This window comes from Melopsittacus undulatus, chromosome 6 (assembly GCF_012275295.1).
Source record: "Melopsittacus undulatus isolate bMelUnd1 chromosome 6, bMelUnd1.mat.Z, whole genome shotgun sequence".
Classification (NCBI taxonomy): Eukaryota; Metazoa; Chordata; class Aves; order Psittaciformes; family Psittaculidae; genus Melopsittacus; species Melopsittacus undulatus.
Genome location: NC_047532.1, coordinates 17,834,715 through 17,854,926, shown reverse-complemented (window position 1 = coordinate 17,854,926; position 20,212 = coordinate 17,834,715).

Here is a 20,212-nt window from a genome sequence, read left to right as displayed (position 1 = left end):
TGCAGAGGAGCTGGCTCCGTGCTGTGGGAGGCAGCTCTGGGGCTTGGGGAGCATCCACAGGAGCGGTGGGACAAAGAGCTGGAGCTGTGCTTTAGGGTGGCCTGCTTGATAGGGAGACAACCACAGTTTGACATAGAGGGCACCAGGGGGATTGTTTTCCACCGGAACAGTTTAGTGTTATGGAAGCAGATGTGGGAGTTTGGGTGCATTTTGCCATAGCAGTTGTGTTTGTCTGTGGTGGGAAGTGGTGGGGGGAGCGATCACTTTGGTACTGGCATGGGCTGTATTGCATTTATATATCTCCCAACAGATGCTGAACAGAAGCATTGAAAAGACTTGTTCTGGTCTGGCTGGGGCATATTGTTAGGAGCAACATGAAATATTCAAGGACATATGCACCTTGTTAAAAATGTGTCTATAAATACATGTATATATTTATTAATTTATTCAAAAAATATACATATATAAATATATATGTTTATATTTGCAACCTCACTCCAGGCAAGACCAAATCTTCATATCCTTGAATGTTACATGGATGGAAAGTCCACTGTTTGATTCCTGTAAAAATGTAAAAGTGCATCCCCAATTCTAAGCTCTAAAGTGCAGTAATGCTGTTCACTGGGGCTTCCTGTTAGCAGGCTGCTCTCCTCAGCCAGCTACTTGCTGTGTCAATATCTAGTTGACTTCAGCAGGAACAAAGTATGTGTTTAAGTGCTTTTATTGACTAGGGAGGGACTTAAGCATGTGTTTAAATGCTTTCTAGAATTGAGGCATAAATGCTTGATTCTCAAAGCCCAGCAAAATAATGGGGCTGGTCTTCAGTCGAGCATAAATTCTAGGGTGTGCTACAGAGGCAGCTGAGTGAAATTCTATAGCATGTGTCAGACCAGATTTTCATAATGATCCTAAACCCTCTACATCTCTCCATAGACTTCAATGAGATTTAGATCTCACCTTTTAAAAAGGAAAATAAAATAAAAAGCAAAGCTTTTATCCTCTTTGGTTCCAGGCATTTGAATAAACTGTTGCTTGCTCATGAATAGCTGGGGAATGGAATTCGTGCAAGTTTATGCAGCTGATTTGTCAACCGTTTAACAAAATATGTAAAAGGATGCTGCCAGGACTGTGTCTGTGGAAAGACTCTGGCATTTAAATAGGAAAAAACCCATCCTTAGACAACACCTGCTGGCATTTTCCACAAGGACAAGATATTTTGCTCTGCCTTTCACATGTCAGCAAATATTTTCTCCCAACCTAATCCCAGTGATGTGTATTTATTTTTCTCCTGAAATAGATGCATGCCACCAAAAGCTTTTTTTGGTGTGTGTTAACAACGTGTTGGCCCAATGGGCTGCATTTCGTCTGGGGGAGATGGACAAGCTTCTTTTCCTTTGAGTTTCCAACTCAGAGCGCCAGAAAAAGAAAATTAAAAAGCAGGCTTTTCGTTTTCGTCTTTCGGCGACCCTGATGTGGTTGCCGAGGCATTGCTTAGAAACACAAACATTACAGCACATATGGAAGTCTACTGTCGAGTGGAACCGAGTCCTAAAGCAACATGTTAAGTCGGAAAAATTTATGTTCATGCTAAAGCGGCAGAGTAGTAATCTGTTTCAATGGAAGTAAGAGGAATGCATCAGAGATGGAAACGGCTCGCTCCCTTGGATGCAAGTGCAGGAATTCAGACCTACGGTCTGGGATGACTGAATGAAGAGGAAGTTGCTTTTACCAGTGAGAAAAACTCAGGCTTGCGGAGACTGAAGTTCTGTGTGTGCTTGTCTATCTCTTTGTGTAGAAGCAGCTTTATTTTATAGAATTGTTTAGGTTGGAAAGTACCTTTAAGATCAAGTCTTATGTGCTCATTTATATGCACACTCAAAATACCCATTTTTGCCCTTTGGCTGCATGTAAATGAGGAAGCTGTAGGCTTGCTGAGGGCAATAGAGGTACAAGTCCAATGGATTTGTCAAGACAAGGCATTCAACTCTCTTCAAGTGACTTGTTGGGGTTGCTTATTTAGGTTCCCTCCATAATCAGGAAAACAGAAAAGTATGTCCAGGAAGTGATTCATCTTTACTGGTTTTAGATAGTCTGATTCATCTCATTAAGGTGTCTTCTTCAATTGATTCAAGGGAGAGCTTAGGAAGCTAACTCACTTGAGGTGAGGTACGTTACCTTATAGCAAATATATCCTTATTTTTTGGTTCCTCCCTTTGCATTCCAGTTCACAAAAAGCATCACTTGGCATCTTGATTGCACATCTAGTTCAATATCTAAAAATCTTCAAAAGCCTGAAATACCTCCTAGTTCCTTAGTTTCTCATAATTATATGCCTCAGTTTCTCTTTTGTGAACTTGGACATCCTTATCTGATGAGAACAGTGTAAGGCTAAGTAATCAAGAGTGAATTTCTTAGATATTAGGAAAAATTGTGGTTTAAAAGTATTTCAGAGAGAGAATTTCTAGCACCATCAGGGGAAAAAATAAAAAGAAGACAGAATTTTTATTGCTACCTTGGGTTTGTGTGCCTGCGATCTCAGCATCTGCTAGTCAGTGGACTAAAGTACTTTTGCAGATATAACTGCCTTGAAAATTGCTGTTTGCTTTTCTCCACCTCCAGGGAGGCTTCCCATCCAAAGACTCATGCTATGAAGTCTAGAGGGATGCCATGTGGGTTGTGGGCCCAGGACCAAGCATGTTGGTCAAACACAGGTCTGAGGGTGGAAGATGTTGGGAAAAAGCACCACCTGCCTCTCAGATAGTCCCATCCCTGAAGCACACATCACCACTACTCCAATACAATACCAAGGGCAGGGTAAAATGCACAGCTTCAGCTACTCCTTATCCCTATGGCATCATATCCCTGGCCTCAGTGGAGCTGAAAGCCTGTGGCACCTGGGTTAGACATGTCAGGGTAGCACAAGCATGGGCTAAGTCCAAGACAGGGCAGCGGTGTGGAGCTGCTGGGGCAAAGGCAGCAAGTGCCTTGCAGGAGAGAAGGAGGTTTTGGAGACCTAGCATGCAAATCCTTTGAATCCTGGTTTTATCAGCTTGCCTGCTCAGGGAATAGCTTGCTTTTTAAGTTGCTTATTGTTTCAGGCCTACAGCTAATCCTCTAAGAAAGTAATTTCTGTTGCTCATGGTTAATACCCCCATCCTGCATTGAGAGTTATATCCAAACAGAATTGCTGCTTAGTCAGTGGCTGCTTTTCAGCCAAAGAAACATCATGGGTTGTGGATTATTGTGACTTTTGTTTTTTTTTCTGCATTTTTAAAATCCAGATGAATATTTAGATGTCATTTTCTATGTCCAATTTCTTGATTTTGCCCAATTGAAAAAGCCACCTATATATTTGCAAAATATTTTTGGAAGGCTGAAGATAACCACATCGCTCCCATGGTTAAAATGTTTTATGTAAAACTTGTTATTACCATAGATCAATGGGATATGTACAGAATATGTTACAATGGGGCCTGTGTTAAGGATTTGTCAAGATTTCCATTATAAACCACTATTTTCGAGGGTTTATAACTCGGTCATAAAAATTCATTCCAAACTAAAACTTGGCAAACAAAATGTCAACCCAGGAGAGATTTTCTTTTACCAGATTTGCTTTAATGCTTTAAACTGATTTGTCTATTTTAAAATTATACGAGTGCCCTGTTTTATAGACTTTCTGTGTATACAGGGTGCGCATGTGCATGTGTGCTAATATAACACGCATACCAGGGAAGAAACAATGTTGAAAGCACATTAATGCAGGAAAACAGAGCTCACAACCCCCCCCCCCCCCCCCAAGGTTAAAACTGGGGTTGGATTTGTATTTTGTGGAATCTTAAATTTTGGGCTGACAACTTTGGGGTTCAACTGGTGACTTCAGGCAATCAGGGATGATCTACACCAGCTGAGCTTCTGTCTCATTGTAACAACATCCAATATACAACATCTGAAAAAGGGTGCAACTCAGGACACTGAGGTAAGTGGTGGCTAGAGAGGATCTAGGACCATCTCAGGGCAGTTGGTAGTGAGACACGCATCTGATCTCCCATAGCATGATCTTGGATCCTGGCTACTCTTGGTGGTCAATGAGAGAGGTAGGTGTAACAATGGAGGTGTCACTGTTAGATGATTGAAGTGTAGTACTCTGCATCTTCCCTATGGTTAATGGGCCAGGATGTGGCACCACTGGGTGGTAGGTGGCCTGAGCTGCTCATCACTCTTGAGCATAGATGTCATTGCTGATGCCCACATTTGCCCAAGGTGCTCTGAGAGGAGGTCCAAATATTCCTTCATTGGTGCTCTGGTTTTGGCTGTGACAGAAGAAGTCTCATCCTACTCACAGCCCAAAGCCCTGCAATTGCAGCAGTGCCTGGGGGAGAGGAGGATTGCAATTGGGCTTGCAACACCCTACCTGAATCCAGGCTACCAAATAGGCAATAGAGAAGCATAAAGACCTCCAGCAGATGTTTTGGGCATGGTCTAAGGTCATAAGCCTGCCCCTGAGGGAGATAATTTCTGTCCTTTGACCACAGAAGGAGTCTCAGGGAACCATGCTCCCAGCTTGTGTGCCTCAGTTGGCTGCAAAGCTAGAGGAGATGAATCTAAGCTTGGCTTTTTGCAGGACCAAGCTTTAGACATAGAGGGTCAGACTGTCTTCTCTGTCTGAAGGGAGATGCATGAGTCTTGATTGTGGTATCCTTCCCTGATGTACTGGCTTCCCTTCTGAAATCCTAGGATGTGAACTCATTCTCCTGATAAGATGAGGGAGTTTGTCATCTCCAAGTGTCACTTGCACTCTCCTCCAGCATCTCCCTCCTGGCCTTTGTGTGGAGCTTGGTGTTCAGTCCTGCTTGCTCACAAGTTTCCTTAATTGAGGACAGAAATAGTTTCCCATTTCTGCTGTAAATCCAGTGTACACACAAACACACTTGTAAGATATTTAAGATACACAGAGTAGAGCTTTTCTAAATGTGTGTGTATGGGAGGGGGGTAAAGAAAAGCAATAAAGAACCTACGTTATACCACATGTGTGAGCAAAGCGCTGTGGTTAACTCCCTTCAGATAGATTTCAACCAGGGCCCCTCTGTAACAGCCCCCAGAAGACTACTGAAAAGTCGGCATCCATAGTTTTAAATAGGTTCATTTAAAAACTAAATTGTATTAGGGCCTTTTCCTCCCCCCTGCCCCTGCAAACCAAATACACAAGTGACACAAATAAGAAAACTGCAGCTGGTTGTGGCTTATGCTAGGTAGAAAGCTTCTCCTGGCATGCTGGGGGACATCAGTGGTGGAGCAGGTCTGCTGTGATTTAAGGTGCTTGTGGAAGGGTTACCATGGGTGTCTGCTTAGCAGCACTGCTGTGCTGGGAGAAATGAATGATGATTTTGTGGTCAGTGCACTGGAGAGGGATGATGTTGAGTAGACTGGTGAACAAGTCTTGGCTGGGTATGGGGTAAGTAAAGTCTTGACCTAGGTAGGGTAAAATAAGGTAAAAGAGAGTACTACAACCCCTATACCCTTTTACATCCTTGCCTCTTCCTCACCTTCCTTTTGGGTAGGAGTTATGACAAGCTATTGCCTTCTCTGCCCCTCACATTGCTGAAGATGTTGGGGTCCTCTTGACAATCAATGGCCTTTTCTGCATCTCCTGATATGCTTGTGCTGCATCCAGCTCCTTGGGTCTCTGTGGTATGCCTTCAGACTGCTCTGCCATTGCTACACACATTGTTGCAAGGAGTCCATCCAACACATGGGGGATTAAGGAACATTAATAAGAATCAGGCTGAGAATAAAGTGAGTTGACAATCGAGCTTTGATTTTTCCAAAATACTTTTTGGATGAAAACTGGCTTCTGCTTTTTTTTTTTCCCTTTTTTTCTTTTTTTGGATGAAGTTTTGCACAAAGGATGACACTATTTGTATTGGCACCTTTTCCAGATCAGTCCCCAAAACACTTCAAGCCTAGGACTGTCAGTTTTTCACTTGTCAAAAACCCAAAACAAACCAGAGTAGAAATGACGGGTTTGGCTTTCACTTCATGTGTTGTGAAAAACAAATAAACAAAACAAATATTTTTCTAACTTTTTAATGGAAAATGAAATTAACATTCTTACCGCAGTTACTAATTAAGCAAGCTAAGTGGAGGATGTTACACCCAGAGACATGCAGCCTTTCCTTGTAGCTGGACAGACTGTTTATGAGCATGAGAAATGTACCTCAAATGTGTCCCCACATTGCTTTATTCTTTGTTGATGCCAAAGAATTAAACTATTGGAGCAGTGGAAGTAAGATCTCACTTTTCTGCTGAACTCAAAGCCAGAAATAAAACAGCTGTGCCGAGCCACAGTGGAGGGAGCAGGGTCACCTTTTGGTGAATTTAAATGAGTTCTTAATGAAAAGGGGAATAAATTTTTCACACATTCCTCTGCATTAAAGAGGGGTCAGAGACTAGCATCAAGGTGAGCTTCAACTCAGGAAAGACACAAAGGGAATTCCTGAGCTGCCGACAGAAAATGTCTCTCTAGTCTGCCAGGAGCCAAAACACTACTGCTGGAAAAACAGCAGGCAGGGTGGAAATCTGGGTCCAATGAAGGCCAGCAAGGGAAGCTGCAGAGTTGGGGTCGTGGTGGGGGAAGATAAACAGCATCCCTGCTTTGGAGCGGTCAAGCTTATTACAGAGATGAGGCTGGCGGTGGGTGTGAATAGATTTAGGCAGATGGCATGGACCAGCAGGCCTGTCCCCATCACTGAAACATTGCAGCACCCAGTCCTTTTATAAAGATGTGATGCTTCTGAATGTTGGCTGTCAGGACTGAGGAAAAAATATGTGACCTCAGGCAAGTTACCAAGTCCTCCATGTCTCAGTTTTGCTATCTGTAAAATGGGCTCTTACTCAAAGGGAATTGCTGTGAGGATTAGAAATGGGGTTGGATAGGGCAGCTCTTCTTATCTGAGAGCTAATTTTTATCTATCTGTCTGATGGAAACTTTAAATGCCAATGCAATGGATGTTTTTCTTTATATATAGGTCTTTGCTAAGGCAGTAATAATAGAGCTGTCATTTATAGAGCACTTTTCTCACCTGTAGTGCTGCTAGGCAGATTTAAGCAATGATCTTGAAAAACATGGACTTTGTTCATGTGGCTTCACTCAGGTGGGAGCTGTAGGAGAACCAAGGGCTTAGCTGTGTCACTTGCTCACCTGCTGCAGCTCTCACCCCTATATTACAACCCCTTCCCAGGGCACTTGCATTGAGAGCTGCTGGGCTGCCCTCTCTGCTTCTCTCCATGAGTGAAGGACTGAATTGGAATTTCATGGGTGGTCAGGAGCTGAAGTGCTGCTGTCAAGCAGCACCATGCAGACTCTGGTTGGATCTGTGACATGATGATGTCCATTTTGTGCAGACTTGCTACTTCTTAGGAGGACCGGTGGTACCTTTGACACTGTGGTGGGATGCTCAGCCCCACTGTATGAGAGCAGGGGTGTCGGCAGACTATAATGGGTACCAAGCAGGGAGGCATCTCCAGGAATAGGTCTTGGGTTTGTTTTGCATCTCATTTCTACATTAGGCACATAATTATACTAGACTCTTTCCAGCATTAGTAAAGGGCAGGCATGTCCAGAGGGCAATTCAGACCTGAACTGTCTATGGACCTCCCTTGGTGGGGAAAGTGTTAGGTTCCTGATTTAGGCTTCTCATTGGAGAAGCTCATTTTTGGTGCAAAGACTCAGTCTTGGGATATGTGCAAGAAAATATGCTAGATCCTGCAGTTATCTATTATTGCTGGTAGTGCCCAGGAGAATTATCCCCTCTGGGGTAGGCAACCGTCCTCTTTCTCCCCTGCCTTCTGGGGGGAAACTGGGGGTCTGTGGAGGAGCATGGTGCTGAGCTGTCTTTTCTGTCTAAGGACCTGGTTTCTTTTCTATTATAACCTTATTTAAAATTGAGGGGTGTGGGGGGGCAGGGACCAGTGTGGAGACAAGGAAAATATTTGTGTAAGAAAACTACACTTTAAAAGGCGGCTTAAAACTGGGATTAATAAGTCTGCTTTTATGGAAGCATTTCTACATGTTGTAAAACATTTTTAAAAACATTGTAAATACTACAGAGTTTCACGTTAAATATGGCTGATTTTCTTTATAGAGCTGACCTGCTTCCCAGAGGTGATGTATACACACCATATGACACAGGGGTTGCTAGGGTAGGCAGTGTTTTTACATTGATTACTGTAGTAAATAATAATGTAAAACCATGTATAAATAGGGAGTTCAATCCAGACCTGCCCCTGGGGTCTGCAGTTCTTTACACATGGCCCATTTTTCATCACTTGTGTGATTATTTTATTTTAGTTTTTTGGAGGAAGAGGAAAAGGGGGAGGGAACACGCTGGGTTCTATTATTTTTTCCTCTCTTTTTTAATTTTGTCCCAAAAGAACATCTCCTCTTGGGCCAGCTGTTGACCAGAGGCCAAAAATACTGGTTAATGCTGCAGGGAATTTGTTCCTTTGGCAATTCAGGAGTACAGAGGAAAACAACAAGGAGGAGCTGAGGTTTCTAGAGGTGGCCAAAGAGGAGTGGACAGATGAAGTGCTCTCTGTAGTTTAAAGACTGGGGGAGATATGAGAATATAATTCAACTATCTCAAAGGAGTGTATAATCACTGCTCCTCACCTGCTGTGGGTGGCATATGGAGTAGAAGGCTTAGACTGTGGGAAGGTGGCTTTGTAAAAGTAAAACATCCTATGGATGGTGAAGTGCTGAGAGAAGGATAATGGGTCAGTCTGCTCAGGGGTGAGCCCCTCCACTGGGATATGCCCATTGCCACAAGCATCTCTAGGCAGATGGTGGTTTCAGCTCACCTTCGATGGAGACACAACTACCCATCCCCTAAAAATATGCTCTGACTACACTGTCCCTTAGACAAGGCTTATCCCAGCTGGAGGATGGTGGAATGGAGAAAAAGGACCTTGTCTAATAGCATCTGTCCCTGGTGAAATTATTGGTCACCACTTAACGCAATTTGTTTCATTTTGTAATTTTCTTCAGGGGAATTTTTATAAGCTCCTGTAATAAGTCACTTCTGCTGGGATCCAGAGAGGAAGTAAACCACATTAGAGGCAGAGGCATTACCTCCATGCTGCCTCTTAGCATGGTGCTTTCCATAGTCCTGCATATGTGTACGTGGAAGACTCTCTGGGTGTGCATGTGTATAATCCCATATATGATTTCTTTATATATAGACGTGTGTGTGTGCTGTATGTGGAAGCAGGGATCCTCAGGTTTTGGGGCTGAGGAGCACAGAATATAGCTGAGCTCACTACGGTTTCTGCTATGGAAATATGTGCCAGTTTGCTTGCTGGCTCTCCTTGCTCATGACTGGATGCATAGCCTGGTGCTGCCCCTCTAGTAAGCCTTTCAGAGGTGTAACCCTGTTCTGTGCTATGCTGCTATTGCTCCAGGAAGGACTGGAGGTGTTTAAGTGCAGGTGCTTATGTTTCCAAATCCATGGCTGTGGCCAGTCTGCATCTCTCAAGGTGCTGTGCAGAGAGCTGGCTTTCCCAGGGGAGGCTTTCAAGTTACTGTGGTGGAGCTGGTCGATACTTAGGGGATATCACAGTTGGCTGCTCTCTTGTGCTTCCCAGCACAGATAGAAACGTCAGACTGAGCTCTGCGTGGATGTAACACAGACACAGGCAATTCCCAGGCCACAGACAACACCCCTCACCATTTCCACATGAGCAAAAACAACACGCGTGCACACACACAATAAACATGTCACCCTGTTTCCATACAAACACAATGTGTGCCTATATAACCACACACGCAGAGACGCACACACGCTCCTCTTCCAGATTCCAGCGGGGCTGTGAGTTTTAACTATCTAAATTAAAAACAGATACAATCCTCTAGTGGGGAGCTGCCAGAAACTACCCCCCCATCCCCAAATTTTCTCTCCCAAATGTATTGAGGGAAAAAGAAAATACATGGTTCTGCAAAGGGGTAAATGGTTTCTCAGCATGCAGTGATGCTGGAGGAGGGGGTAGAGGGACACAGGGAGGAGGAAAAGGGAATGCACAGAATTAACTTTCTAGTGGCAGAAGAATAAACAGCTTAAGTTAATAAAGTTGAGGCCGAGGAGAACTATTTGGAGAGTGTGGAGGAAGTCAGGGATTAGGGAGAAAATAGGAGCCCAGCAGCAGGAAATAGTATGGCAGTACAGAGGACCTGAAGGGAGAGTGGAGGATGGAAGGGAGACCTGGCCAGCACGGTGGGGATAACAACGAGAAGGGGAAGGCTGTATGGCTCTAAATCACAGCCTTGTGGAAAGCAAACCACCTCATGCTCATCAAAATTTGCCTCAGGAGCCAAAATCCCTTCCGAAGATGATGGGACCTATGTTTAAGAGCTGGTTTACCAATGGGGATGCCCTCTTTGTTTTGAGGCATGTGTAGCAGAAATTGAAAGGGGAAAAAAGGGAGGTGGGAGAGAAAGGGGAAATCTGGGGTGACGGCAGCCCTATGGGGGGGCACTGAATTCCTCCATCCTCGCAGTTCCTGCCCTCATACAAGCCCCATCTACCAGTGCTTCCATCCCAGCAGGAGCCATGGGTAGCCCCTTTGAGTGACAGCCCTGGGCGTGTTGCTGACTCGATGACTTTTTGCAACTGTCGAAGAAGCTTAGCAGATAAGCACACAACAGTTTTTATTATTCCAAGAGGCAGAAGACTCGCCTTAGTGAGCGGTAACAAATACGGACATTCACGACCAGGATTAGAACAAACTGCACTGGTGGGCAAGGGCCAAAGGCAGCATGGAGCTGCAGTGTAACCCAAAACCTCCACAGCTGTTTTCATTTTCCTCCCTTCAACACAGTCCCTGTGTGGTACTTCAGGGAGAATTATGAAAGTGGCGTGTAATTCAGAGAAGTAATGTCTTTTTTCCCCCCCCCCCCTTCCCTCCCTCCCTCCTCTCCCACTCACTTTTTCTTGGAGTAATGAAAATTGCTGTGGTAGATCGTTTTGGATTCAAGGGAAATATCGGACTATTTTCTGCTGGTGAGTTAGGTAACAATAGATTGGACCAGGCGCTCTGTTTGAAAGGCCCTGCTGCTCTCGCTGCCGCTCTCCATTGCTCCCCAGCCCCTGCACAGTGACGGATGAGCAGAAGGGCAACGTTTTCCCTCTCAACAATTTAAATCCAAATTTTAAGAAAGGAAATAAAGAGGAAGAAGGGAACAGCTTGGAACTGTGCAAATGAATGCAGTGACTCCAGGAACTTTGGTAGGCTGAAAGGGACTTGTTGCTTTCGTTCCAGGACAAAGCCTGGTCTGTACAAATCACTGCACTGGAGAAGGCTCTGCTGCTGCAAGGCCCTGCTGGTTTTGATGGGAATTGTTTAAAAAGCGTGAGGCCACATCCTCTGCTGTATCCTGGTGATTCACACCAGCCCAGAGCATGCTCTACCTACTGGGAAAAAAAGGATGATTTTCTTTCTGGAGGACAAACCCTGTTCTGATCTTAATGCTCTCTGCTTGGATAGGATTAGGCCAGATGGGAATTTAGTTTGGTTTTGAACAGAAGCAATTACATTGTGGTTCCTCTGTCCTGTGAACATTGCTGGCACTGTTTTCCAAGACATTATGCATTTTCTCATTAAAATCTCTTAATTTTACATGTACCAAAAATCATTTAAAAATTTAAAATCCTCCATTCAGTCATTTAATTTTTTTTCAAGCATTTTGAGGCCTTTCTTTTAAATTTTGCTGCTTGTTTAAAAAAAATTTAAATTGATGATACTTTAAGCCAGAAAAAAATACATCTTGTCAAATATTTTGCTCCAGCATCATTCAAGATCCTATTGAAAAACTGAATAGAAAAAATGCTGAAATATTTTCATCTTCCCTTGATTTTATTCTGTAAAAAAAACACCCAAAATAATAGAGTAGCATTAAAAAGAAACCAAACCAACAAACAACAAACCAATCCCCCAAGAAGCCCTCGGTTCCACCAGAAATACTTCAGCTCTACTGAATGTTAGGAAGAAGTGCTGAAAAGTTATATTTCTTGCCTGAAATTGTTGGGACTGTTCAAGAACTTTAGATAGCTGTTGCATCTTGTTATCAAATTCTGTTGGTCTTTGCTTTAATGAATTTCACATGATCTTTATCCAACAAGCAAATAACTCAGTGAGCGACTGGAAACACTTAACGTGTGTGCTCTGACACATCTGCACATACCATAATAGACACATGAATTTAATGCTCAGTTGATTCAATGCGGGGAGTGGAATTTAGTGTCAAGTCAATTAAAATATCCTGTTCCCACCCCCTCCTTCCCCCCCCCCCCCCCCGAAGTATTTATCAGGATTGCTGCATGGGAGGTATGTGGTGTGGAAGTTGTGGGAGTCCTCGGCGTGCTCCGATCATGACGTGGTGTTTGTGCAGCACAGCAGTAAATGTACTCGTTCTGCTGCGGTAACCGTATTAAAGTTACCACAATCGCACTAACGCAGTAAGGCTTAGACAGAGCTCTGCTGTGCCATGGAAAAGAGAAATAGGGATGATAAAAAGATGACCACATGCGGTGGTCCCTGCACTGTCCTGGCTGGGCTTTGGCTGGGAGGTGAAGCAGCAAACTTGACTGTGTGTGCATGGCAGACGTGTTCGCTGAAGCCCTGGATTGCTTCCTTGTTTAGGTCTGAAAGGCTACTGTAGCTAAACAGAAAGCATTATAAAACAAACAGTTATGAGCGACAGATAAATACAGCATGATAAAGATGAATGGTTAGGCAGCTGGGGTGTAGAAACATGCGGCTTTCTATCTTGACGTGAGTTATTTTGGTTTTCCTAGGAGTTTATCCCTAAGTCTGTTGTCACCTGTCTAGGGTTTTATAGCCACGTCACAAGGACTTCAGGTTGTGAAGGCTGTGTGTATCTCGCTGTCGATAGAGTGCTACCACTGTCCGGGGGCTAGTAGGCACTGAGAAATATGTAGAACACACAAATAGTTTATTTGCTGGTGATAAGGGGGTTTAATGCTAGAGTTGTTACAAAGGCAACATCGTGGCTGGAGTAGTTTTAAAATCAGTTTTGGTTTCAATTTGGAAGATCAGCAGGGCTGGTTTCCTGAGCTGCTACAACATCCCCTTCAAGTCAGTGGCTTTTCCTCTGCTGATGTTTGTGAATTTTGGGTACAGAAATTTATTATTAACATCTGCATCCAGTATAACAGAAAAAAAAAGTGGGGTAAAATCTAAATATATTTATAAGGCAAATGTATTTGGATGCTTATATCGTATTTTTTAACCAAGAGGATAAACAGTTGTGATGTTTTCTATTGTTTTAATATTTCTTGCAGTGTAGGCAACCTTTGCAGAACAAAGCACTCTTTGTAAAACTAAGTCCTTCAGCATGTGAATACTTACACATGTCTTTCGTTGTTTAACTGGAGGCAGGAGGCGCTTAAACCTTGGAGATAAGCTTGTATGCAAGTCTTTGCAGAACTGGACGTGATCCTGTACTCTGCCAGTACAGTGATCCCAGCACACCAAACCGTGTCTGGTTCACGTTTGGGGCCATTCCCAATGTATAATTCATACACGACATTTTATTAACTGGCAAATTTCCCCCTTAACCCACCCCCACAAGTTCCCTGCACTGTAAGGAAGGAATTTGTTGTGCGGTGGCCTCTTCCCCCTCTCCTTGCCCATTTCTTTATGACTGAGGAAACCCTTTTATTGTACGCGAAATGAAAGCTTGATGTGGTCTGCCATTTTTAAATTTACCATGGTATTAAATACAGAATGTATCCGCTTACAGAAGGTGGGTCATGGATTGTGGTCTGGGGTGGATCCAGTGCCTGCTGTGGTTGGGTGTAGGGGCATGGGGAGAAGGTAAGAGCTTCTCCAAGGTCTGAGCAGAAATTGGTAGGGTGAAGGTGTGAGAGACCTTGTTCATCCCCCATTGCAGAGTTTATCATCCCTACAGTTTTTCTTGGCATGTGCAATCACTGCCTTGTAGTGCCATTCTGGGAATAAGGTCAACAGAGATCCCAAGTACCAGCAAGAAGTGAAACCACCTGGTCAAATCCTCTTCCACTGGAATGAAGTGCAAAAAAGCAAATCACTGGGAAGAAGATGCTGTGGATGACAGCAAGGAGATAGCACAACCAGCCTTTAGGTAATAAATCTTAGTTCCTCTGAGGGAGGAAGGCCATGCAAGTGGGTAGCAGGCTTGTGTGGGGTTTGTGAAGAGGCTCTTTTTGATGCAGCACTGTTGTGCCTCTTCGACTTGGTTTCTCATTTGCTAAATGCGGGCTTTTGCAGTACAGTGCTAACGAAAATCTGATGGAGGGGTCTGGAGAGCCTGAGTGCTGATAGGTCTGTCTCCATAAAGTGCTGTAAATAATGTCTGGGGCTTTGAATACGAAGATTTCTGACTCCAGAAAGCAGAATAGAAGAAATGAAAGTGTCTGAAATACAAAATTTTAAGGCGCTTGCTTTTGAATTATCTTAATTCCAGTCCATTGTGATGAGGAAACCCCTTTTTTACCATGACTAGACAGTGTTAGAGATGGTGAAACTGTCTTTTCTGGGAAAAGAAGTTTTAATGAAGACAGATTGGGGCTTGTTTCTGCTACTGTTATTGCTGGAGTCTGATCTGCTTTCTGGCCAGAGAAAGCAGAACCAAGTCTCAAAGACAAGTATGGAAAGGAAAGAGAAGAGTAAAGCTGGGAAACAGCTTCTGGAGCTGAGTCACGCTGAAGCCTCTGTGCTGGAGAGGGACAGCACCCTACCTTATCAGTGCCAGGATTGCTCCAGTATGTGTGGGCAATATATTTGAGGCATTGCTTTTTGTTGCCTTTCTGGTTGCAGGCTCACAAAAACACAGATACGTAAATAAGTAGTAGAAGTAATGTAATCTTGGCTGGCAAGAGCAGATTTATATATATAACAGGCTAGAGGGAGAATAAAGAAATAAATTATAGAAGGAACAGGAGGCATGAGAGAGAAAGAGGGAGCAGAAATGGGAATCAGAGCAGCACCTGGCATGTGCCTGGAGCTGATGGAAGAGGAAATATCATCTGGTCCTTTCTAGGGTGGGTCTGGTCAGCTCTCAGAACGGGGGGCTGAAGTGGTGGCAATTGCAGGAGGTCTTCAGAAAGCAATAGCACTTGTTCTTTGCAGACTGAGGGGTTGTCTTTACATCAATGTTGAGCCACAGGTTCTGCAAAGGGAAGGGTAGACAAAGCAGTCGTCTTACGTAGTCCATAATGTAATCTTGATTACATTTATTTTTATCCAGCTCTGAAACTGTTTGTTTTTTCTAGAATAAGAAGATTCCACTACCCAGTTTACACTGACATAATTACTCTAAAGTCACTAGCCCACTGTCATGATTTTCATGACGTTCCTGTGTATGGACAATCTTCAAATTAGATATTCTGGCAATGACATTAATAATTATTTTAAAAAAATCTCAGATGTCTTGTGTGAGTTATATATAAAGTTTAGCACTAAAACATTTGCTTTGTTAGTTAAAAATGTATTGCAGGCAGCCCAGCAAGTCTCTACCCAGGGAAAGTGCTCCAAAACTTACACTAAAGCATAGAGATAAATGGAGAGTGCTAAGGCCATCTCCTCTTTGCTGAAATACTTTGAAGCAACAATCAGATAAAGAAGATCAAGAGTTGATGGGAAATAATTATAAGCTGTTAAGCTGGTTGTTACCTGGGCCCATGGATGCTGTGCTGTTTGTATCATTTCGCTTTGGAAGGGCAGACTCACCAAAATAATTGCAAGCCAATCTCAGGTGCAATTATTGCTGTAACAAAATATCAGGCCTGCAATTTTCTTCATGGAGAGAAAGGAAAAAATCCCATTTTGACTTTTTGCTGGTAACAGCATTTAATGGCACACAGGCAGGTTTTGAGGCAGTTTCTCCATCCCTTTCCATTCTTTCCCCCCTCAGTTTCACAGACTGTGAGGTTTCCAGGACTTGCCCTCAGCTGGTTAAGGTGCAAGGCAGGAGCCTGGCAAAACCATAATTGTTCTGGTCATGAACTTGCCCACCTAAGATGAGATGGTCCAAATGCTCACCTATGGGGAAGGTTTAAATGTCTATCATCTGTGTTCTCTGTTTATACTCCTTGAGGTTAGTCCATCTGTGCCTTGGTCTTCTTCATGCAGCAGGAGGTGCTGGTGCTGTCAGTGCCTGTGGTGAGCAGGGCATCTTCTCATTGACCAATGCATCCTAGGCTGTGAAGTGGGATCAGAGCTTGTTCTCTTCAGCTGGTGAAGGTTGGGCTGAGACAGAGGGTTTGAGGTACCATTGCTCCTCCTTCTTCGGTCACTGGTATCTCAAGTGTCTCGTTTGGGAACAGCCCCTGTTCAGGGTAGTCTTTCCCCAGAGGTGATGTGGGATTGTGAGGAGCGAGCTTAGGACATGGAAACAACCTCCTTGTCCATGTAACTTTTGTATCCAGTTACACACATCATAGGGAATGTTTGCAAAACTGAGCATACGCTGTGCATGTGCAAGAGCTGTTTCTAAAACATAAATAGCATGGCCATTAGCTGAAGCTTTTCCTTTTTGTTGTTGTTGCTTAAAGACAGTTTGTATTATGTACTCAGTGTTTTTCAAATTAAACCATTATTTATCCAGAGGTAGCCAAAAATGTAGCCCCAAAACCACCTCTGATTATTTTTGACCTCTCTAAGGCTAATAATCTGCTAAAACGTCTTTAAACCATCTTAAAGAAAACAGAAACACTACTGCTGACAACTCACATACCTACTTTTAAATGCAGTGTTATTTTAAATGGCTGCGTTTATAAACCTCTAAAGACTGAGGTTTGTAATAGAAATGCTGACAGATCCTTAACACTCCACCCCATAATAACAAAGTTTTGAGAAAGAATGGGGTTGTGGACACCACTGTCCCTGTTATGACGCTGGGAATTTCTTCCACTCTTATTGATTTAACTTGTGTAGCCAGAAAAATGGTCTTTCTGTGAATTTGGGGAGAGGGCAGAATTAAGATGGCAGGACCCAGATGTTGCTAAGGGGTGGCCGAGAAGTTCAGCTCTGTCTCCACCATGGGCTGTCCCCACCAGCCTCTGATGCACACTGAAGAGAGAGGAATGCTTCAGTCACAGGAGGTCTTAAGAAAAGAGGAACAAGGCAGAATTTTTCCTTCTACATCCATATAGCAAAGAAAAAAACCCCAAAAAGAAGTGAGTTGAAGTGACAGTTGGGTGGTTTGAAGGGCTCCACACAAAATGGACCACATTCCCAGCGCATAAACCTCCATGGTCTTCTGGCAGCCTATAGCCTGGCATGGGAAGTTTAAGGAAGGGTAGTAAGCACGCAAAACTTCAGCATCTATCAGGAACGGGTGGCTTTACAGACTCGCTACCCACATAAGAAACTCCTTATGCACATCCGGGTGGATATCTTTTTCCTGTTCTCCAGTCTGTGAAACTCCCTGAAGGGGAAGAAATGCTAAATGAGATTTATGCCCTCAGAAAGCAATGTGATAATTTGTGCTGTGCAGTGGAGAGGGGATGCTGCCATCTCGTCATTAAATTAGGATGTGGAGGCCAGATGTGAAATCTTGATAATGAGCTTTAGAGGGCAACGTGGCTCGGCTTGTGATTAGCTTCACAGGCAGAGCAAGGAGAGCTGCATGAGCTGCAGGCAACTCAAAATGCCTCTGTGTCCTCAAGCCATTTACCCAGCTCTGATCAAAGGTGTATTTGACCTTTGCATCCTGTGATCTTACCCTTGCTCATCCAGGTCTCCCATAAAGAGCACCCACATACTTTGGAAAGTCCAGGCTGCTTAGAAACACAGATGGTGTGTTTTTGTCCATCCCACCATGTTGAGGCTCTGTTTCTGAGAGTATTCATTGGGAAAGGAAGATTTTGAACATGATTTCTCTTTCATTTTATTTTAAAATCGTTGTTGTCTCTTCTTGTCTCTTTTTGCTAGTTTTTCATCAGTTTAGATAAATGCATGCTGAATTTCTGTTGGCTTTACTGTCGTAGTCTCTGTGTCACCAAAAATAAAGGCAGTGACTCAGGAAGTGCAGGCAGGCATCTTCACAACCCTTGCCCAGGCTCCTTGTGCATTGCTGCACAGCTTTCCAGATTTTTGTATGTCAGGAAGGAGAGCCTCACACTTGCAGCACACCACTTTTCTATGTAAAACTGCAGGAAAAGGGGCAAAGACCTTGGGCTGCTCTTCCTGCAGCTTCCCCACGTGTTTCCAGTGAAGGCTTTTTGTTCTAGTCTGGGTTTTGATGAGCAGTGTGACAGAGATCAGGATAGACCAAATGCCTTCGAAACTGAGGGGTTTTATGCCTCTGAAGATCATAATCTTAGCTTTCCCTTCATGTTTTCCCGTGAAATGTAAAGCAGCCCCGAAAGCTGCAAACAAGCCCTTAGGTTTGTTTGTTTTGGGCTTTACGATGCAGGGAGCAGCAAAAGATCATGAATTAAACTGCCAGAAAAAGAAGAAAAAGAAATAGGAGAGAGAAAGAAATAGGGTTAAGACACGTGAAGAGCTCATTCAGCTCTTAACTCATGTCATTCTCCTACCTACAAGGAAAGTACAGCATTGTCAGGGTATGCTTATAGAAACCATAACAGTGGACAAAATCAGGAGTAAATCCATATATCAACAGTATTTAAATGTAAGATTTTCCTTCACTCATAACCCTTTAGGCATCAAAGAGTAGGGAACTGTTTTTAGCTTGTTTTCCCGTAAACAGTGTTATCAATATGGTTGAAGATGTGTGATGCCAAGCTATAATTTTAAGGGTCTTCTTTATAATTTTGCAAAGTTTTCAGCAGCAGGGCTGCGTTTTTGACTATGCCTTTGGCTTGGCTTGCCACATTCAACCAGCTGGGCTCCCTGTGTATGTGTGTGTGGTCAAATTTACTGTGAACCGATTAGGATATTAAACAAAATGAAATAAACATGCAAATCTTAAAACCCATCTTGGAGTTGAGGTTTGCTTCTATAGAAAGAATACAGATGGGAAAAGTAACATAAAATTAAAGACATTCCTAATGGAAGGATTTTTTCTTTTTTTTTTTATGTCACTATTTTATTATAAATAAAATAAATAGAAACTCTATTTTATAGAGAAGGTCCTGCATCTCAAAGGAAAATATTGCATGGTAGAAAAGCTTGTTTTAAACAACTATATCTCTGTATGTGTTTCTGTTCTCCACCATGTGATTGAATATACTTAGGCAGAAAGGGAAAGAGAAGGAAGCTTCTATTGATCTTTATTTTTTCATCTTTTTGGTAGCAAAATTCATCAGCTACAATCTTGGCTGGCTGAGACCAAAAGCACCCCATAGATTTCAGCAGACTGACAGGGATCTGATATGATCTAATCTAATTGATCTATGGATGAGAAAAGCTTTTCTTTTCATGCCAGTTTGTTTGCTTAGCAAAAATGTGATTCTAAGAATGGCAGAGACCACCAGGAATAAAGGAAATATCCTTGGAAGGTCAAGTCCAGTTTTCTTTTGCTTTTTTGGGTGGGCTGTTAGTGATTCAGATTTAATGAAGGGATTGGGTTTTTAGTAGGACAGCTTTATCAGAACATTAATTGTCTGTGACTCTTGGTGTTTTTGTAGAGGACAAGTCTTCTGCCCAGCAAAAAACTGAAACTCAATCTGGCTCTGTTCTGCTTCTGAAAAAGAAGTCCTCAACTTTCAAATTTCTCCCTAAAGGAAGTTTTTAAATTCCTCTTGATCTAGTTGTCACTTTTTAACTTATTTTTATATCTTTTTTTTAAAGAAAATTAAAATGTGTTGTTTGATTTTAATTGTTGTTTTTAGATTATTTGGTGCATTACCTACGGAGAATATTGAAAGATATATTAAAAAGGAGAAATAGAGTTTCTCCCTCAAGAAAAATCAAAGCATTTTATTAAAGGATGCTGAAATTAAAGTTTTTAATTTTCTCACAACTTTTATTGTTTTGGCTTCTCCAAAATAAAAATCCAGCTAGGTTTGGTAGCAGGCAGATACTCTCCAGTTCCTATATCCATGGATTAAGATTTTCTAGAAATTGTTAAATGTTGAACTTTCTTTGGTAGCATCTTTTTCTCTCCCTGTTACAGCCCTTAGGATTCTCTATTTCTTCCAAGACATGGCTTTTCAAAGAAGCCAGTGCTTTCTGTTCTCCTCCGACACTTTTT